The following is a 20,670-nucleotide window of genomic DNA, read 5'->3' as shown; positions in this document are numbered from 1 at the left end:
GGTTCAGTACAATATCCAGTATCACATGCACAGGATTGACTTAGTCATCCGAAAATATAAAAGCACCTGTTCTAAATGTCACTCGACTGTATTGCATACAAATCATTTTTTTGACCTAAAACCTTTGAAATTTACATTCACTCTGTGTTTTCCAACAGTTTAATGCTCCACGACACAGAATCGGTCACTTCCCATTCTTCTTATCCTAATGTTGTTTTAGCTCGTAAACAGAATAGAAGATGTAATGTAACGCTCCATAACTTTTGAGCCATGTAATGGCCTCCATTAGTGGCTATCACTCTATGGCATGGTTAGCTGGAGACATGGATTTTCTATTTTGTTGACACGGTTTTCGATCGGCCGGAATATGTTTTTATAAATGGCTTGGTGTTGGGTTTTCCAAGAACCAAACAATAGTGCGTGTGATCTTATTACGTTCATTTCAGTGGACGAGGGGCAACACTCAGAAACAGCTGTCTACAGATGGGTATTTTGTCTTTCTGGAGAGATTTCTGGCTTGGCATGCATTTCCAGTTAGTTTCTAAGACCCCTGGTTGGGGTGGAACACTGACTTTAAAGAGGTACTCCGCCCCTAGACATCTTATTCCATATCCAAAGGTGTCTGATTGTGGGGGTCCCGCCGCTGGGGCGTGATAGTGACGTCAAGAGCCTCTGGCGCTGCACTCGACACTCTAAACGTACGCCGGTGTGTCGATCTCCCTGCTGCACCCGGCGTACGTTTAGAGTGTCAGGTGCAGCTCCAGAGGCTCTTGACGTCACGATCACGCCTTGTTCGTGATGTCACGGCCACGCCCCCTCAATGCAAGTCTATGGGAGGGGGCGTGACGGCCGTCACGCCCCCTCCCATAGACTTGCATTGAGGGGGCGTGACGTTACAAGCCTCTGCCCCGCATCGCCAGTCATCCGGCACAGAGCGAAGTTCCAGCAGGACCTCCGTGATCAGACATCTTATCCCCTATCTTTTGGATAGGGGATAAGATGTCTTGGGTAGATTACCCGTTTATGGGAAGACTACCTGGAAAAGCTGGCATAAGAGAGCTGCTTTTTTATACCACCTCTTCCCAGAATTCCCAGTGGAGCATTAATGGCCTATAAGTCTCCATACATCATTATGACGCTCTTCTCAAGGAGAAACCTAACCCCTTTGGACCCAGTGGGCATTTTGTAATGCTTTACGGCAGAACGCCTTGTTATCATCTTATTGGGACCATTATAGCGACAAGTGCACAACTACTAAAAAGTAGCCTGCAATAGCCCCCCTGGGGGAGGCACTATATCAGTGGTCCCCAACCCAGTTCTCGAGGCCCACCCGAGATTCTATGTTTTCTCAGTTACTCCCTTGGAATAGAACTAGGAAAAATGTAAATCCTGGACTGTTGGTGGCCTTGAAGACTGTATTGGGACCTCTGCCTTATATGACCTCCCAGTAACATGGCTCCCATGGTCATGTGGTGTCCACCAGTGCAGCAGTTCTTTATTCTGACACAATATGGAGAGGGGTTCTGGTGGACTCAAAGGATTACTTTCCCACGGTATAGAATACTCTTCTCAGCCTTGGCTATTTTTAGGATTGGCTTGTGCATATTTTCTAGTAGCAGCAAAGTGAATGGGACTTGTAGAAATCTTGTCCATGTATAAAAAAAAACAAAAAAACTTTTGACATGTTACACAGACATCGAAAGTTTCAGTTCTGAGACCCCCACTGATCTCTAGGTCTAAGGAAAATACAAAAACAAACACAATTAACAGATTATTTTTAGCAGAATGTCCAGAGCCCTCAGGGGCACAAAGATATTGCTGTTGCATTTCAGGGGAGCACAGAGCAACAAAATGGAGGCCAAGCACTCCAAGAGGTTCGATATTAGAATGTTCAACTTTATTTAAAAAAAAAAAAAAAAAAAAAAAAGAATAGATAAAAAAAAGTCCAGGTTGGTCAAATCAACCCATTTCAGAAGTCCTTAGTTCAGGACCTGGATAAAGGACTTCCGAAATGTGTTGATAAAAACGTTCCACAGCTAACGGTAAACCTGAAACCAATGCGTTTCGGAAGTCCTTTATCCAGGACCTAAACTAAGGATTTCTGAAATGCTAGATTTTAGGTTTACTGTATCCTGTAGTCACCCAAACCTTTTAAACTTCAATTAAAGGGGTACTCCAGTGGAAAACTTTTTTTTTTTTTTTTTTTATCAACTGGTGCCAGAAAGTTAAACATATTTGTAAATTACTTCTTTTAAAAAATCTTAATCCTTCCAGTACTTATTAGCTGCCGAATACTACATAGGAAATTATTTTCATTTTAGAAAGCAGAGCTCTCTGCTGACATCATGGCCACAGTGCTCTCTGCTGACATCTCTGTCCATTTTAGGAACTGCGCAGAACAGCATATGTTTGCTATGGGGATTTTCTCCTACTCTGGACAGTTCTTAAAATGGACAGATAAGTCAGCAGATAGCACTGTGGTCATGATGTCAGCAGAGAGCTCTGTGTTCCGAAAAGAAAATAATTTCCTCTGTAGTATTCAGCAGCTAATAAGCACTGGAAGGATTAATATTTTTTTAATAGAAGTAATTTACAAATCTATTTAACTTTCTGCCACCAGTTGATTAAGTTTTCCACCGGAGTACCCCTTTAAGTTAAAACATTTTATTATTGAATCTCCTAAAGTGCTGGGCATTTCTCCTCTAGAGATCCATTTTGTTGGTATGACCTCTAGGTATTGCTGAAGCAGTGCCGGCCAACGCGCTTCACACCCCGGCCTGACGCCCAATCCGTCTCGTTGCAGGCTTCGGGCTCCATAGACTTATAATGGAAGTGCCGCAGGTCTGCTGGAAAATCGTCAAATCCGTTACCATATTATGAGCATATTAACACGTAAACATATTAAAGTAAATTATTAACATATTCGGCTCCCAAATTTGGTGTAGAAAACCTGTTATGTTTTGATGCTGATTTGCCGCTTTTGGCCAAACTTCAGAAAGGACACAAGTCATTTCAGCACCATGGAGAGGGACTCTCATCATGTGAAGGGAGTTATCATTGTTGTGATTTCTTTTTTGGGGGGGAATAGTCTGTTCTCAGCAGGCTCAGGACTATGTAGATTGATGGTCTCCAAACTATGCACCTTCAGCTGTTGCAAAACTACAACTCCCAGCATGGCCGGATGGCTGCAATATGTCATAAGTCACATGGTCTCTAGGGGTCGTGGCTATGCTGCAGTTTTAGTATTACTAAATAGAGTGTATCTCTTCCACCCTACTATCCGCCCACCCGCTACAGCATAGCCACTCCCCCCTGGAGACCATGTGACTTATGACATATTGCAGTGTTTCCCAACCAGGGTGCCTCCAGCTGTTGCAAAACTACAACTCCCAGCATGGCCGGATGGCTGCAATATGTCATAAGTCACATGGTCTCTAGGGGTCGTGGCTATGCTGCAGTTTTAGTATTACTAAATAGAGTGTATCTCTTCCACCCTACTATCCGCCCACCCGCTACAGCATAGCCACTCCCCCCTGGAGACCATGTGACTTATGACATATTGCAGTGTTTCCCAACCAGGGTGCCTCCAGCTGTTGCAAAACTACAACTCCCAGCATGCCCAGACAGTCTTCGACTGTCTGGGCATGCTGGGAGTTGTAGTTTTGCAACAGCTGCAGGCACCCTGGTTGGGAAACGCTGACATATTGGGGGAGATCTATCAAAACCTGTCCAGAGAAAAAGCCGCTAAGTTGCCCATAGCAACCAATCAGATGGCTTCTTTCACTTTTCAGAGGCCTTTTCAAAAAGAAGCGATCTGATTGGTTGCTATGGGCAACTCAGCAACTTTTCCTCTGGACAGGTTTTGATAAATCTCCCCCTATTGAATGGGGGAAAAGGTCAGAGACAACAGTAAAATAAAAAGACTTGTTCTAAAGCATTTCTGGATGTGGGTTCTGTGCATTAAAGGGGTACTCCGGTGGAAAACTTTTATTTTTAAATCAACTGGTGCCAGAAAGTTAAACAGATTTGTAAATTACTTCTATTAATTTTTTTTTTTTTATCCTTTCTGTACTTATGAGCTTCTGAAGTTAAGGTTGTTCTTTTCTGTCTAAGTGCTCTCTGATGACACGTGTCTCGGGAACCGCCCAGTTTAGAAGAGGTTTACTATGGGGATTTGCTTCTAAACTGGGCGGTTCTGAAGAAACGTGTCATCAGAGAGCACTTACACTAAAGAGAACTACTCAACTTCAGAAGCTCATAAGTACTGAAAGGATAAGATTTTTTAATAGAAGTAATTTACAAATCTGTTTAACTTTCTGGAGTCAGTTGATATATAAAAATTTTTTTTTTCCTAGATAAGCCCTTTAATCCTTCCAGTACTTATTATCTGCTGAATACTACAGAGGAAATTATTTTCTTTTTGGAACACAGAGCTCTCTGCTGACATCACGACCACAGTGCTCTCTGCTGAGATCTCTGTCCATTTTAAGAACTGTCCAGAGTAGGAGAAAATCCCCATAGCAAACATATGCTGCTCCGGACAGTTCCTAAAATGGACAGAGATGTCAGCAGAGAGCACTGTGGTCATGATGTCAGCAGAGAGCTCTGTGTTCCAAAAAGAAAAGAATTTCCTCTCTAGTATTCAGCAGCTAATAAGTACTGGAAGGATTAAAGGGGTATTCCAAGCAAAACCTTTTTTTTATATATATCAACTGGCTCCGGAAAGTTAAACATATTTGTTAATTACTTCTATTAAAAAAAATATATATTTTTTTTAACAGTAAGTGTTTATTGAAATATTTTTTCAATACAATACATACAGAAAGTCTGCAGGGAACTATAGCATTATGATCATGTCAATAAGTCAGTAGTTCTAAAAGTAATGAGAACGCTCAAATGACATTCAGCACAAACGATAGAATGGCTGACAAGAATACAGTCAATACCCACTTAACGCAACCAAGGTTATGTCACATAGATCTGGTGTTAAATGTAAGGTAGCATTAAGCAACCGCACAATCATATGCTTTATAAACAATTCGACACATATGTAAAGTAGAGAAATAGGAAAACAGAAAGGGAGGAAAGAAAAAAGAAAGGGGGGGAGGAAAGGCGGAGAAAGAAGGAAGGAAAATGTACAGGAAAAGTAGATCTTACCTCGTGAGCTGGGGCAACACTACCGGAGAAGGAAGTCATGTGTAGATAAGTGAGTGTGATTGAACGAGATGGAGAGAATGTCAAGGGCATGTGGGTGTAGGGGCTGTAGAGTCAGTGTCTTCCAGATGTTGGGTTCTAAAGTCAGGTGAGGCCATATATGTCAACCATGGGGACCAGGTGGCGTGAAACTGATTTAGGTGTCTTCTGGAATCCGCCAGAAGTTCCTCCATGTGACATATGTGGGATACCTCGGTCAGCCAGGACGAGAACGTAGGAGGGGAAGTGGACTTCCAGAGGCGAGGTATAACTGTTCTGGCTGCGATCAATAGGAAGTGTGCCAATTTAGTGGGGTAGCGGGGTGCGGGATAGGGGAGCATAGACAACAAAGTGGCGTCCAGGGATTTAGTGATAGGGAGTGAGGTCAGGCTGGTGATAGCTTCCAATACCTGGGACCAAAAGGAGTCTAAGACAGGGCATGTGAGCCATATGTGCGACATTGTCCCTCCCTGTTGTCCACATCTCCAACAGATGTCTGGAACGGACGGGTAGATGCGGGACAACAGGGTGGGCACTCTATACCACCTGGTAAGAATCTTATAGTTAGTTTCCTGGGCTTTGCTGGAGATGGAGGATTTGTGGCAGAGGGTCAGAGCTCGATTCCAGTGTTCATCTGGGATACTTTCCCGAATCTCCGCTTCCCAGGCAGATCGGAAGGGTAGTGGCTGCAGTGCGTATGTGTCTAAAATAAGGCCGTAGACAGTACTAACAGCGTGCGATATTGAAGAGGAGGACACACATAGAGACTCAAATTTTGTGAGCGGACGATGCAGCGCAAGTGCGCGATTATGGGAGGTGTAAAAATGTTTTAGCTGATTGTATTGGAATATATGGAGTGTAGAGCAGGGAGTCCCCTCTGTGATGTCAGAAAGAGATTTCAATCCCACATCAGTCATGAGGGAGTGAAAAGACGTTCCCATGTCTCTGGAGAATGTAAGGAATGTACGCGAGTTCAGTGCCGGGGGGAATGCTGGGTTCACAAAGAGTGGTGTGAGCGGGCCACCTGGGGAGTATAGGTTCAGTTTCTTCAGATACGAGGAATGAGCCCGAAATATGGAATTTAATATTGGAGTGACATTCCCTGGTTTGCGAAAGGCGGGGGGCGCATCGACCAGCCACAGTATTGACAAGGGGTCAACTCCACTGACTCTACTCTCAAGTGTCACCCACTGCTTTTCACTGCGGCTATGGCAACAATCAAGCAGTCGTGTGAGGACTGCCGAGACTGCCGCCTTTCGTCTATACAAGACACTTCTAGCTATCCTGGGACGTCGATGAGACCAAACAAACTTCGACTGTAATGCTGAGACCTCCTGGAAAAAGGACCGGGGAACATGGGTGGGGATGCCAGAAAACAGATATAGAAGTTGTGGTAAAGCGTTCATTTTAAAGATACTGATTCTTCCCAACCAGGAGAAGTCCCTACGTTCCCATCTTGCCAAGTCTGATCTCAATGAGTGTTGGAGAGGGGGAAAATTGAGCCGGAAAGTGTGGGACAGATCTGACGGGACCTGGACACCTAAGTATTTTAGGGATGTCGTCTGCCATTTAAATGGATAAAGGATCTTAAGTAGGGCCAGTGTTCGGGGCTGGAGAGTAATATTCAGAGCTTCACTTTTCGTGGGGTTTAGCTTGTAGTTACTATAATTGGAGAAGCGACGAAGCGTTGCCATGAGGGACGGCAGAGTAGTAACGGGGGAGGATATGTAGAGGAGAATGTCGTCAGCGAACGCCGAACACTTAAAATGGGAAGGAGGTAGGGCAAGGCCCTTGATGTCAGGGTTCTGACGGATATCTACCAATAGATGTTCCATGCATAGAACATATAAGAGGGGGGATAAAGGGCAACCCTGTCTCGTCCCATTACAAATGTCAAACGTGTCCGACAGACAGCCATTTAGCCTGATCTTGGCTTGGGGGTTAGCGTAGAGAGCCATTATCCTATGGCGCATCACCGGGCCCAGGCCAATCTGGGTTAGGGTGGCCGCTAGAAACTCCCAGTCCACCCGGTCAAAGGCCTTCTCCGCGTTGAGAGAGAGCAAGAACAGAGGGATTTGCAGCTGCCGGGCACAATGCACCATGGAGAATGCACGTAAAGTGTTATCTCTTGCCTCTCTCCCGCGGATGAAGCCCACTTGATCCGGATGGACAAGGGAGGGCATATGGGATGCCAACCTATTTGTAATGAGTTTGGCATACAGCTTAGCATCAGTATTGATCAATGATATGGGCCTATAGCTGGGGCATAGGAGGGGGTTCTTTCCCTCTTTAGGTATAACTGTAATAAATGCCCGTAAGAAAGAGCTGGGCAGTTGTGTGTTACCTGAGACATCATTGAAAGCAGAAAGTATAGGTGGCGATACGACATCTTTGAGGACCTTGAAAAATTTCGCCGTATAGCCATCCGGCCCAGGACTCTTGCCCGTCGTTAGAGAGGAAATGGCTAGGTCCAGTTCCTCCAGGGAGAATGGTCTCTCAAGTGCTTCAATGGTGTCCGAGGAAAGGGTCGGGAGAGCGGTATCAGCCATGTATTGCGATAGGGATAATAAGGGTGGGGAGTGAGCTCCAGGGGACAATGAGGGAGGTTTAGGCAAATTATAAAGGTCAATGTAGTAGCGTCTAAATGCGTCTAGTATGTTTGGGGTGAGATGTGTGACCGGACCCGTGCGGGGCTGAATGGCAGGGACAAACAATGTGGATCTCTTATTTCTCAAGGCATTCGCTAGGAGCCTACCTGATTTATTTCCCCACTCATAAAAATGTTTACCCGTGACCTGTTTATAATATCGATGCTTATTGTTGATGAGTTCTAGAAGGTCATGACGGACTTTTATAAGGTCCCGGTAAATCACATCTTGCTGTGATTTCTTGTGTTGCGTTTCGAGGATGTGGAGATGTTTAAAAAGCTGCGTAGCTTTAGCCGATGCAGCCTTCTTCAGTCTTGCCCCATGCTTGATGAGCACACCTCTCAAGACACACTTAAGGGGCTCCCATTGCACTAAAGGAGGAGAGGGGTCATTTAAGTGATCGATCTTAAAATTATTGGACGTCTCTTGAAGATCCTGTAGACACAGGGTGTCAAGCAAGAGCGATTCATTTAATCTCCATGAAGCCTGGGGTTTGACTAAAGAAGGAAGCACAAAGTTACCTAGGACAGGGGCATGGTCTGAAAGAGTGACTACTCCTATTTCTGCAGAACGGAATGTTGGAAGCAGGAAATGGGAGCAGAAAATATAATCAATCTGACTGTAGGATTGACAGGGGTGGGAGTAGAAAGTATAGTCTCTGCCCTGGGGGTGTAGGGCTCTCCACACGTCAGTTAATTGCAATGTATGTAGTTTTTGCCTCAGCGCACGGAGCTTACTATGGGGGATAGAGGAACGGCCAGATGTAGTGTCAACGTTGGGGAAAAGGGCCAAGTTAAGATCTCCACAAAGGAGAATAGGTCCCAAAGCAAAAGCGGATAAGGCATCTAATGTTTTAATCAAAAAAGGCACTTGGTGCTGATTGGGGGCATATATAGTAGCTATTGTGATTCGTTGGTCAGCCAATTCACAATTGGCGAAAATGTATCGGGCTGCCGGGTCAAACCGGGTCAACTTTAGTGGAAAGGACAGTGAGTGGGATAGATCTATGAAAAGCCAGAGACTCCCCTTTGGTCCTAGCCTCCGGATTCACGCTGTGGATCCAGGTAGTATAATCCCTGTTGTTCAAGGTTAAAGTGCATTTCCTGCAGAGCTAGGATCTGCACTCTCAGTTTATGGTGAGAGTATAGGATCTGTGCCCTTTTCTCTGGGGTATTAAAGCCCTTCACATTCAGTGTCGCCATACGTATTTCAGCTGCCATGAGGTGTGTGTAATTTGGCACTTAACTCACCAGTCAGACGAGGATCCAGGAGGTCGCCCAGCTCACAAGGTGTAGTCACGAGGTCAGTAGACAAGCTAAGGCGAATAAGAAAAACAGGACAGGAGGTAAGGGAGACAGGAAAATATAGCAGCAGTCGCACAGACACGAGCGCAAAGGGACTATGTAGAGAGGCCTTAAGGGCCACAGACAGTGCCGGAACCAGTCCAGCGTCTGAACTAAGTGGGGTAACATGAGAGGCGCGCCAAAGGAGAATCACCAGGAGTAGCTCAGGTGACATCCTTCAATTAAACAACCAAACACATAGGTAGGGCCATTGAGCAACACAAGGGGCATTAAACCTAATGCAAGGAGAAATGCGCTTATACTACGGGCAAACAAGTAGCTAGCAGACTCGAAGTCTTAAGGTAGCTTAGAAACATAGGGGCCAGATCAAGTATCTCAGGGTGGGGTAAACTAGCCATTAGGGCATGGTAAAGAGTAAGTCATATGCCGGTGGCACGTTGGAGATGCAGGGGCATACGTGACCAGACTAACCCTAGGGTCACTATACAATCAGGGGGGCAGATAACCTCAACAAAGCAATCCACAACTTAATAGAAATCTCAGATAGATCAACAGTGTCAACAACATTTTCTAGTGCAACAGTCATCGGGCGGATCAGCAGTTAGAGCCGACTCCAATCAGTCAGACCAGGGAGCGTAGTTCCATCGTCGCTCAGCAGCCGCTCAAGTTTTTCACCTCGGCCTCTGAGGCAGGGGGTCTGACAGAGGTGCATCTTGCCGGCGGGTCCCTGAAGATTCTTGGACACGGGTTCCCACAAAGGCAGGGGATGGAATTAAGAACATGTTCACCCAGTCTGTCAAAGTTACTGGAGGTAATTTAAAGGTCTCCAGAAAGACCCGCAGATCTTCTGGTCTACGTAAGGTGGCGCTTGTAGTTCCATGTTTAGCTATGAGAGCGAATGGGAAGCCCCATTTGTACACTATTTGGGCATTCTGCAACAGCTGAAGGAGTGGTTTAAGTGTGGCCCGCAAGCGAAGGGTGCGGAGAGAGAGATATTTGAAGTTATGCACCATTGAAAGTAAGGTTCTTAACATCTCGAGCTTTACGCATTAATTCTTCTTTTTGAGTGAAGTGATGCACTCTGCATATGACGTCCCTTGGTCTTTTCGGGTCTGGGCTCTTTGCTTTAAGAGCTCTGTGGGCACGGTCCAGTTTCAGCGGGCTATCAGAAGGTTTCTTTAGGAGTTCATTGAATATTTTCTGCAGGGTAGGGGTCAATTGATGGGGCAGAACTGATTCAGGAAGTCCTTTGAGTCGGATATTGTTCCGACGATTTCTGTTGTCGATATCGTCTAGGTGATCAATAGTCAGTGCTTGTTGCATGGTCAGTTTTGCAGTGGTTTCCTGAAGTGTTTTAATTTGATCAACTGTCGACGTTTGGAATTCTTCTAGAGACCGTACTTTGGACTGCAGGTGGGTAACAGCCGATTTCACCGGTTTAAGGTCATGTTGCCAAGCTGATTTCAGGTCAGAGGCCAGTGACATGAGATCTGATTTGGTGGGTAACAAAGTCAGTAATGCTTGTAGCTCCGGATGCCCCTTCAAGGCATTGAGAGCCATCTCCTTTGTAGGTAAATGGTGATCAGAGGCAGGGGCCGCACTGTGCTCAGGCGGGGCAGCCAGACCACTAGTTGTGGAATGGGGGGTGCAGGGAGGTTTCTCCTTAGTGGGGGTCTGCGAATCCTCAGAGGAGGACTCCTGGACTGTCTTATTTTCAAAGGAGTTTTGAATAACTTATTTTTAGCTGGGGGGCTTGCCCCCCAGTAATCTGGGGTGTCACTTTCAGCAGAAGAGTCATGAGAGCTCATGTCGGAATGGGAAGCATCAGAGTCCATCTCTACAGCCCCGTCAGTAACATCACGGGCAGGAGGACCCAGAACTTGGGTGAGGACAGGGGGTATAGGCGATAGGGTAGAGGAGCCATGATGTGAGAGCTGGGGGGGCTGCAGAGGAGAAGTGCGTTTTCTGGTCACAGTCTGCCAAGCATCAGAGTGGAGAGACAGTTCAGGAGGAAAAGCATTAGGAGCTGGGGAGCTGGGTTGTAGTTCTATAATCCCAGAAGCAGTGTTGCCAGCATCACATATTGCAGGTACTTGTGGTGTACAGGAAGCCAGGGGGCCAGCCACAGATAGAGTAGTAGCAGGAGAAGAGGTTCGGGAGCTCCCTGCAGGTACACAAGCCGCAGTAGTAGTAGCTACAGTCTCAGCATAGGATGGGGCAATGTGAGTGTGCATCTGCTCTATTTCTTTCCCGGTGGAGCGACAGGCAGGGGCTGGGAATGAATGCTGCCTCACATCCAGAGGGGTCTGGGGCTCCAGGTCAGGAGAGGCTTCCTGAGGGGTTGCAGCCATGCCACTTACTTGAGCCATGGTGTCAGGCAGCAAAGGAGCTGGTGGAGGATTGTTGGGAGCCACTTCAGATAGGGCCAGGCTGCGCGATCTCGATATGTGCGCTGTCGCCGCGGCCATTTCGAAGGGTCCGGGGCTCCCGGCTTGAGGCGTCACGTGGCGCAGGCTTCCGGATCGCACAGCGGTGGGCCGCGATTCAGGTGAGCAGCTGCGAATAGTCTGCAGCGGCCGCAGGAAGCGTGAAATGCTGCCGGAGGGGTTCTCCATGGGTTTGGACTTCTTCTTGTGCCCTTTGGAGCGAGATCTGACTCCCATAGCCCAAGTCTATGCCCGTTTTTGCTTAGGCCCTGTGGGAGCTCTCATGGCGCACGTCCTCCCTCCAGCGCTTCAGGCCACGCCCCCCTCTATTAAAAAATCTTAATCCTTCCAATAGTTATTAGCTTCTGAAGTTTTCTGTCTAACTGCTCAATGATGATGTCACGTCCCGGGAGCTGTGCATGATGGGAGAATATCCCCATAGGAACTGCACAGCTCCCGGGACGTGAGTCATCAGAGAGCAGTTAGACAGAAAACAACAACTCAACTTCAGAAGCTAATAACTATTGGAAGGATTAAGATTTTTTAATAGAAGACATTTACAAATCTGTTTAACTTTCCGGAGCCAGTTGATATATATAAAAAAGTTTTGGCCTGGAATACCCCTTTAAGATTTTTTTAATAGAAGTAATTTACAAATCTGTTTAACTTTTTAGCACCAGTTCATTTATTAAAAAAAGTTTTCCACTGGAGTACCCCTTTAAAATGGGACAAAACTGCGCAAAGAGGTAATAGAAACAAATTACACAGTATTATAACTCAGCATCATACCACATGGCCGGGAACACCCCAAAATACCACATTAGATGGAGTTTACATCAATCTCCCCTCCATTGTTTGGTGAGTACGTATGAAATGACTATAAATGCTGTTCTAATGGTAGTGAGCTGGATCTGGTCCAAAATCAATATTAGTTTAGTACATTTGCCCACACAATGCGCAGTTTACTAACTTAGTTGACTGTAAGTGATCTAATAATAGCGGGGAAAGTTTTTCAGCTTTTAGGACATGTGAGTGGAATAAGAACAAAGAACAAGGAAAATAATCATGTCAGGAAACTGATAAATAAACCATAAAATAAGACCCAAGTGGTGTATTAGGTTTGAGGTGAGCAGAGTAATACACAATAGACGTGACCAGTGTACGTGAAGCGGGGCCCGGACATGTATCATCTTATTTATAGATGTAGTAATCCTAAAAAGGACCAGGGGGATGTGCTATGCTGTTATATTAGAGAAGATTATTATTATTATTATTATAGATGTAGTAATCCTAAAAAGAACCAGGGGGATGTGCTATGCTGTTATATTAGAGAAGTTTATTATTATTATTATTATTATTATTATTATTATTATAATAGATGTAGTAATCCTAAAAAGAACCAGGGGGATGTGCTATGCTGTTATATTAGCATTGTTGTTATTATTATTATTATTAAATTAGATGTAGTAATCCTAAAAAGGAGCTGAGTGATGTGCTATGCTGTTATATTAGAGAAGTTTATTATTATTATTATTATTATTATAGATGTAGTAATCCTAAAAAAGGACCTGTGTGATGTGCTATGCTGTTATATTAGAGAAGATTATTATTATTATTATTATTATTATTATAGATGTAGTAATCCTAAAAAAAGGACCTGTGTCATGTGCTATGCTGTTATATTAGAGAAGTTTATTATTATTATTATTATTATTATTATAGATGTAGTAATCCTAAAAAAGGACCTGTGTGATGTGCTATGCTGTTATATTAGAGAAGTTTATTATTATTATTATTATTATAGATGTAGTAATTAGGGGTGTGAATCGCCAAGAATTTGGCGATTCGATTCGAATCGCGATACCAGTGTGGCGATTCGATATATCGCGATATATCGCGATACCGTCTAGGTGACGATACATCGCGATATATCGCCCACCTGGGAGCATTCATAGATCCCAATAGACGCCGCTGTCAGCTTTGACAGCGGCGATCTAGTACTCCGGTGCTGCAAAATAAAATAAAACACACTTTCTCTTACCTGCCAACGAGCCCGCGGAGCTCCGGTACACTCCGGTACAGGTGTTCGGTCCCCGGGCTGTATTCTTCTTACTTCCTGTTAGTCCGGCACGTCACATGGAGCTTCAGCCTATCACCAGCGGAGGCGGGACATCGCTGCGGCCGGTGATAGGCTGAAGCTCCGTGTGACGTGCCGGACTAACAGGAAGTAAGAAGAATACAGCCCGGGGACCGAACACCTGTACCGGAGCTCCGCGGGCTCGTTGGCAGGTAAGAAAAGTGCGTTTTATTAAAAATTCCACATCCCTAAAAGAATCGATTCAAAAATATTTTGAATCGATTCTGTATCGGCAAATGAAAAATCGCGATTATCGCGAGAATCGATTTTTTCTTACATCCCTAGTAGTAATCCTAAAAAAGGACCTGTGTGATGTGCTATGCTGTTATATTAGAGAAGTTTATTATTATTATAGATGTAGTAATCCTAAAAAAGGATCTGTGTGATGTGCTATGCTGTTATATTAGAGAAGTTTATTATTATTATTATTATTATAGATGTAGTTATCCTAAAAAGGATCTGTGTGATGTGCTATGCTAGCTGCCGCCGGGACCGCATGACGTCATAGCCCCGCCCCTCATGACATCATGCCCCGCCCCTCAATACAAGTCTAGACTTGCATTGAGGGGGCGAGGCTATGACTTTACGAGCTCCCGGCGCCAGCTCTAAGCATTGGGAACATTTTGTACCAAACGCTGAGCAGCGGAGTACCCCTTTAAAGTCTATTTCCCTTACCCATGAAAACATGAGGATAATCATTAGCCAATGAAACCCACTGTCCATTTTGGTTGCTACATTACGAATGTCAAATAAACATAATGAGAACATCCAGCAGAGCCCAGCCGGATTACCGCGCCAGAACTACTGGAGAATGTGGTCATGTGACCACTAGATAAAACCATATACAGGACATTTTTTATATGATATACAGGCTGAAGTGCAGCCACAGTGTTTGCATGCAGGAGGTGGAGAATAGTTTTTTGGACTTTTTCTGTTGGCTCTTGTGCATTGTGACTGGCTGTATGGAGCGGCACTGCGGTCGTCTTCAGATCCCCAGGGCTCAGTCATGTAAATGATATTTACTTGCCTTTTTAACAGTGTCTTGTGGTGTTTTCATTTGATAAGATGGATGGTAAAAGTCTGCTTGTAGGGATCAGCTGTGATCTCCGAGGAGACGTTGCGTTCTCGCTGACATTTGCTGTTGTGGCAGGTAATGTTCTGTAATGTTATTTCATTTTCTCAGCATACGCTCCCTGTGCATTGCTCTATTACAAAATCTGCTCAGTCACAGACGCCTTCAAGGCACAACATGAAATGGAGTAACCACATTACAAGTTTGATGCTAGACTTCTAATTTATTAAAGTAAAGGCCAGCAGAAATCTTATGTAATCTTATCATCCAGAAACAAGATGAGTTTTTTTTGTCTTTTTGTAGCTGCAAATTGGTTTTGAAAAAAAAAAAAAAATGATTGTCCAACAATGATCTATTTCTATGTTAAATCCCTTTAAACATTAATTTACAATTGGAAAATTTATAAGAAAAAGCTCCCGTGTCGATAGAAGGTCATTCTTATTTTCAATTTTACTTGCTGAATAAAAAAAAATAAATAAAATCTTGCATTTTTCTTTTTGCCACTAGGCCTGAAATTAAGCTGAGATTTCCTTTTCTCGCAGTTCAGCCTCCCCCTCCCTGTAGAATGACCTCTGCACAGGTCACAGAGCACACACAGACAATTTTCCCATTCATCTGAATGGGACTGGTCCTGTCTATTGTTGTCTTTGTCTATGAAGCTTGCAGGAAAAAATATCACTAAATGCTGTTAAAATAGATCGGGCAAGATGGCTGCCCCAAAAATAATAATAATAAAAAAATTATAATAATCCAGATGATACATTTTCTTTTAATACTTTTTGGGGTGCCCCCTTTTGTTCTTTTGATCTCCTCTCAGAACACCCACCTAATGTGTACAGTGTTGGTGAAAGAAGTCATTTCTAGTGCTGGTATTGGCCGTCTTTACCGTAGCAAGAAATATACTGTTGCCCATATGCCAGAGGATACAAGTATTGTAATGTCTTGTAGTGTCCTGGCCCGCCACCTCGCCATGCAATTAAAGGGTTATCCAGTGTATTTTTTTTCTGTATTGTATTATTCTGCCCGGGCTGCCACAAGAAAAATAACAAACTTTAACTTCCCTTCCGCCACTCCCCCCGGGGCGCCAATATCCGTCTCCTGTCCTGCGGGCAGTGCAAGTCACGCTGTGCTGAGCTTGTTGCCGGCATCAGTGATGTCCCTTGGCCGGTGATAGGCTGACCTATAGTTTGATTTAAAGGGGTACTCCACTGCCCTAGCGTCCGGAACGTTTAGTTAAGAACGCTGGGTGCAGGGGTCGTGACGTCACACCCCCTCAATGCAAGTCTATGGGAGGGGGCGTGACGTCCGTCACGCCCCCTCCCATAGACTTGCATTGAGGGGGCGTGGTGTGAAGTCATGGCCCCCTTAGCCCATACCCAGCATTTGGAACTAAATGTTAAGTTACTGGGGCAGTGGAGTACCCCTTTTACGGGCCCTGGCACCAGGAAGAAGATCAGGCCCATTACATGTTTATTCCACCAGCCAAGGGACATCGCTGCGGCCAGCAGTAAGCTCTAGATAACCCCTTTAAATCAGCCAGTGATACCGGAGCTCTTTTATCCTTTGCATGCTAGAAAGACGTTTTAAGAATACTTCTAGAGACAAGACGGTGTATCAGAGAAAATTACAAAGTAAAACTTTTATTTCAGCAATTAAAGGGAACCTGTCATCAGATCTTATCTTGTTGTCAACCCTACCTAACAGTTGTCCCTGGTGCTGTATGGTAATGCCCTGCAATAGTCCCAGGGACGTACTGCATCCTCATGTAGTCAGGGCATTCCGGGCTGTTACCTCTCATACTAGACATAATTCACAGAGCAGAGGGAGCGGTGTGGTGACATCAGCAGTGCCCAGGCTTTCAGTCACGCCCAATAGGAGTGGTCACAGCTCGGAGTCCGCTGACCACAAGGAGATGCAGCACGTCCCTGGGACTGCTTCCGAGGCTTTACCGTGCCACACGGGAGACTTTCAAAAAGTTGTTTTTCACTTTCATCTATGGCCTGGAGCACATCCAGTCCTGGTAAGAAAGTAGATTTTACCCAATATAACCTGTTGCCAACCGTTATTTAGGGGAAAAGCTGATGACAGGTTCCCTTTAAACTCACAGACTAAACTAGTGATTCAGACCAGGCAACTCTATTTAAAGGGGTTATCTAGGAAAATACTTTTTTTTTTATATATCAACTGGCTCCAGAAAGTTAAACAGATTTGTAAATTACTTCTATTAAAAAAAATCTTAATCCTTTCAGTACTTACTTATGAGCTTCTGAAGTTGAGTTGTTCATTTCTGTCTAAGTGCTCTCAGATGACACCTGTCTCGGGAACCGCCCAGTTTAGAAGCAAATCTCCATAGCAAACCTCCTCCCGAGACACGTGTCATCAGAGAGCACTTAGACAGAAAAGAACAACTTAACTTCAGAAGCTCATAAGTAGGGATCAACCGATATCGTTTTTTTAGGGCCGATACCGATAATCGGTGGAGGTTAGGGCCGATAGCAGATAACTTATACCGATATTCCAGTATAAGTTATCGGCTATTTTATCCCCCCGCGACACTGCTGCAGATCACTGATTTAAAGCGGGCGCTTTAAATCAATGAAATGCAGTGGCTTTTGCGGTGCCATAGAGACCGCCGCCACCACCCGCTTCTCTCCCCTGCCTGTCTGGGGGTCCTCCTGAGTCCTATCACCGCCACCACGACAGCCCCCCCCACCGCTGCACCTCTCCGAGCCCCCTACCGCCCCACCGCACGGCACCCCCTACCGCCCCACCGCACCGCGCCCCCACTGCACCGCCCCGGCCCCATTGCCTCCCCCATCCCCAGTTTTATAATTACCTGTTCCCGGGGTCCACTCTACATCTGTCTCCAGTGGCGTCCTCCTGAGCTGTCACTGTGCGCACTGACGGTGACGTTGCGTCGCGTCACTCGTCATTGCGCACAGCGTAACGCAGGACGCAGCAGGAGCCAGAAATAGCGTGGACCCCGGGAACAGGTAATTATAAAACCGGGGATGGGGGAGGCAATGGGGCCGGGGCGGTGCGGTGGGGGGTGCGACGCGGTGCGGTGGGGCGGGTCATGGGGGGGCGGTCACGGTGCAGGGGGCGGGGCATTATCGGCTTATCGGCAAGGTAATTGCCGATACCGATAATGCCCAAAATCGTGATTATCGGCAGATAATATCGGCCAAACCGATAATCGGTCGATCCCTACTCATAAGTACTGAAAGGATTAAGGTTTTTTAATATAAGTAATTTACAAATCTGTTTAACTTTCTGGGGCCAGTTGACATATAAAAAAATTTTTCCCTGGATAACCCCTTTAATGAAACGCATGCCAAATTATGTATGGGTATATGTATTGCCAGGGAATCATCAGGCAATAGAGTAGGAGTGGGAAACAAATATGTGTACCTCTCGTATACCTTACTCGCCACCTAACTTTTTCCCTAGGCAGAGTTATGGCCCCAAAAAAGGGCAGCCCTGTGCCGGATGTTGTCCCCTTAGTAGCCCTGTAGTCCCTTTTGATCTCATGTAATGCTTCCGATTCCCGTTCAGACGGTGCCCAGTCCCTGCTGCTCACTACTTCCTGGTGACCCCTTGACACCAGGAAGTGGCCACTCTGCCAATCAGGACACACTATTGACCAACCTCAGACATTCATTGGCCAAATGAACACTTTCTTCTGTCTAAAGTAGACCAGAACGTGCTGAACAGCGCGGATCGGCATTGTTCAGACCGCAGCAGGTGAGTGAAAACTTTTTTTTACTTTATTACCCAAACTTGAGCAATTTTAAACAGAAAATGAAATAGCTGGATAATCTGTTTAACTTTTTCAGTCATTTGTTCAGTTGGGAATAGCTATTTAATGAATATTTCATACTTTTACTGCCAGTTTCCTATTGCTTTTTTCTTATTTTTTATTTTATTTTATTTTCTTACTCTCTTAACTAAGAGGTTGTGACTTCTCCAGCTGAGCTTCATGTCATTTTTTTGATGAGGTCTTCCAGTCGGGTACATGCCTGTGGTTTTCTCACTTATGAGCAGGAGATGGTACATATATTTTCATAATCGCACTTCATGACCTCCTACACACCGCTCGGTTGCACACCACGCCATCTTATATAGTATAAATCATTTACAGAATAATTCCTCTCAACGGTGAATTCTAAAAATTCTAACACACAACGGAGCCGTGACTCGCAGCTTAGGACTTGAATTACTGAAGATTGGGAAAGTGAGCAGACTTGGTAATAATATAAAAAAAAAAAAAATGCAGGAATTCACTTTACAGCTTAATATTAAAGTAAAAGTCTGATCTAGACTGCCTTAAAGGGGTACTCCGCTGCTCAGCGTTTGGAACAAACTGTTCCGAACGCTGGGCCCGGTGCCGGGAGCTTGTGTCGTCATATCCCCGCCACCTCATGAAGTCACGCCCCGCCACCTCAATGCAAGTCTATGGGAGGGGGCGTGACGTCCGTCACGCCCCCTCCCATAGACTTGCATTGAGGGGGCGGGGTGTGATGTCATGAGGGGGCGGGGCTATGACATCATGAGCTGACGGCTCCAACGTTCGGAACAGTTTGTTCCAAACGCTGAGCAGCAGAGTACCCCTTTAATGGGGGACTCCACCCTTAGATATCTTATCCCCTATCCAAAGGATAGGGGATAAGATGTCTGATCACGGGGTTGTCTAGGGGTGGAGTATCCCTTTAAATAGGGTTATCTAGGGATAGAAAACTATTTCTTCCATAGCCAATTCCTTCCAAAAACAGCACCACCCCTGTCCTCAGGTTGTGTGTAGTAGTACAACTTGGCTCCATTCACTTCAATGGAACTGAGCTGCTATACCACACACTACCTGAGGACAGGAGTGGTGCTCTTTTTTTTTAATTTTTTAATAAATCTGCTTTGTTTTTCTAATCCTGGATAATCTCTTTAAACGGCTGCAAACAGGCTGGAAATATTTTAGTTTTTTAGGCAAACCCCTTTTCCTGAACCTGAAATTTCCAGCAAAATAGGCACACCATTGGTGGGAGCCTACAAGGAGCAGGCAGGATTCCTATGCCCAGAACCGCCCTTTAGTAGAAGTAAGTTGGCAGAAATAGTCCATTAAAGTCTCCAGGAAGTGATGAAGTAATTCCCTCCCCCAAATACCATGGAGTAAGAGGGGGAGGAGCTGTATACAGTGCTTTATTTTTTTGGGGCTGAAAAAATTGTTATTTACAATTAGTCTTTAAAGGGTACCTGTCATTTCAGGTGACTTTTTAGGATGCACTCACGTGTACATGAGGAGTAGAACTGTTTCTGGCCATTATATTACCTGTAAATGGCATTTTTCAGCAGATTTCTGCTCTGCAGGCTTCATCTATAATGTTCAGTTCTCCTACAGCTAGAGCGTCAAGCTATCTTCTTCCTCCTCCATAGACTTGTATTGCTTGTCTTGCAGACACAGGACAAGGCTGAGCTGGTTTTCATAGTAAATATTTAAGCAGCAGTAGGGGATGGGGTTGCCCGAACAGCCCAGCTGCACTTCTACGTTCAGCTACTAGAGCAGTGGTCTCTAAGCTGTGGACTCCAATCCCCTAGCTGTTACACAACTACAACCTACAACATGCTCAGGCAGCTCCCCCTAGAGGTCACTCCTCACCCTTTCTAAGTGAAAAACCCCTTAAATCTATATAGCCAGAAAACATCTTTCAGCTTATTGTTTTCTCAATAAAAGTTCATTATCACAAACAGAGTCGACATGTTTTGGACCTATAGTTTTTAAAGGGGTTCTCCACCATAAGGTGATTTTAGTACGTACCTGGCAGGAAGTAATGGACATGCTTGGGAAGGATCTGCGCTTGTCTTGGGGCTAAATGGCTGTCATGAGATTACCATAACACTG

The 20,670-nt window shown here is 45.1% G+C and overlaps 1 protein-coding gene across 2 annotated transcripts in view; it reads left to right on the top strand.

The window, feature by feature from the left end:
- MRE11 (MRE11 homolog, double strand break repair nuclease) overlaps positions 1-20,670 on the top strand; it is a 229,548-nt gene that overhangs the window by 64,377 nt on the left and 144,501 nt on the right. The window lies entirely within an intron of this gene.

The sequence above is a fragment of the Hyla sarda genome, chromosome 2, assembly GCF_029499605.1.
Source record: "Hyla sarda isolate aHylSar1 chromosome 2, aHylSar1.hap1, whole genome shotgun sequence".
NCBI classification, from domain to species: domain Eukaryota; kingdom Metazoa; phylum Chordata; class Amphibia; order Anura; family Hylidae; genus Hyla; species Hyla sarda.
The sequence above is the reverse complement of the archived record's forward strand: the minus strand, read 5'-3'. Positions and strand labels throughout refer to the sequence as shown.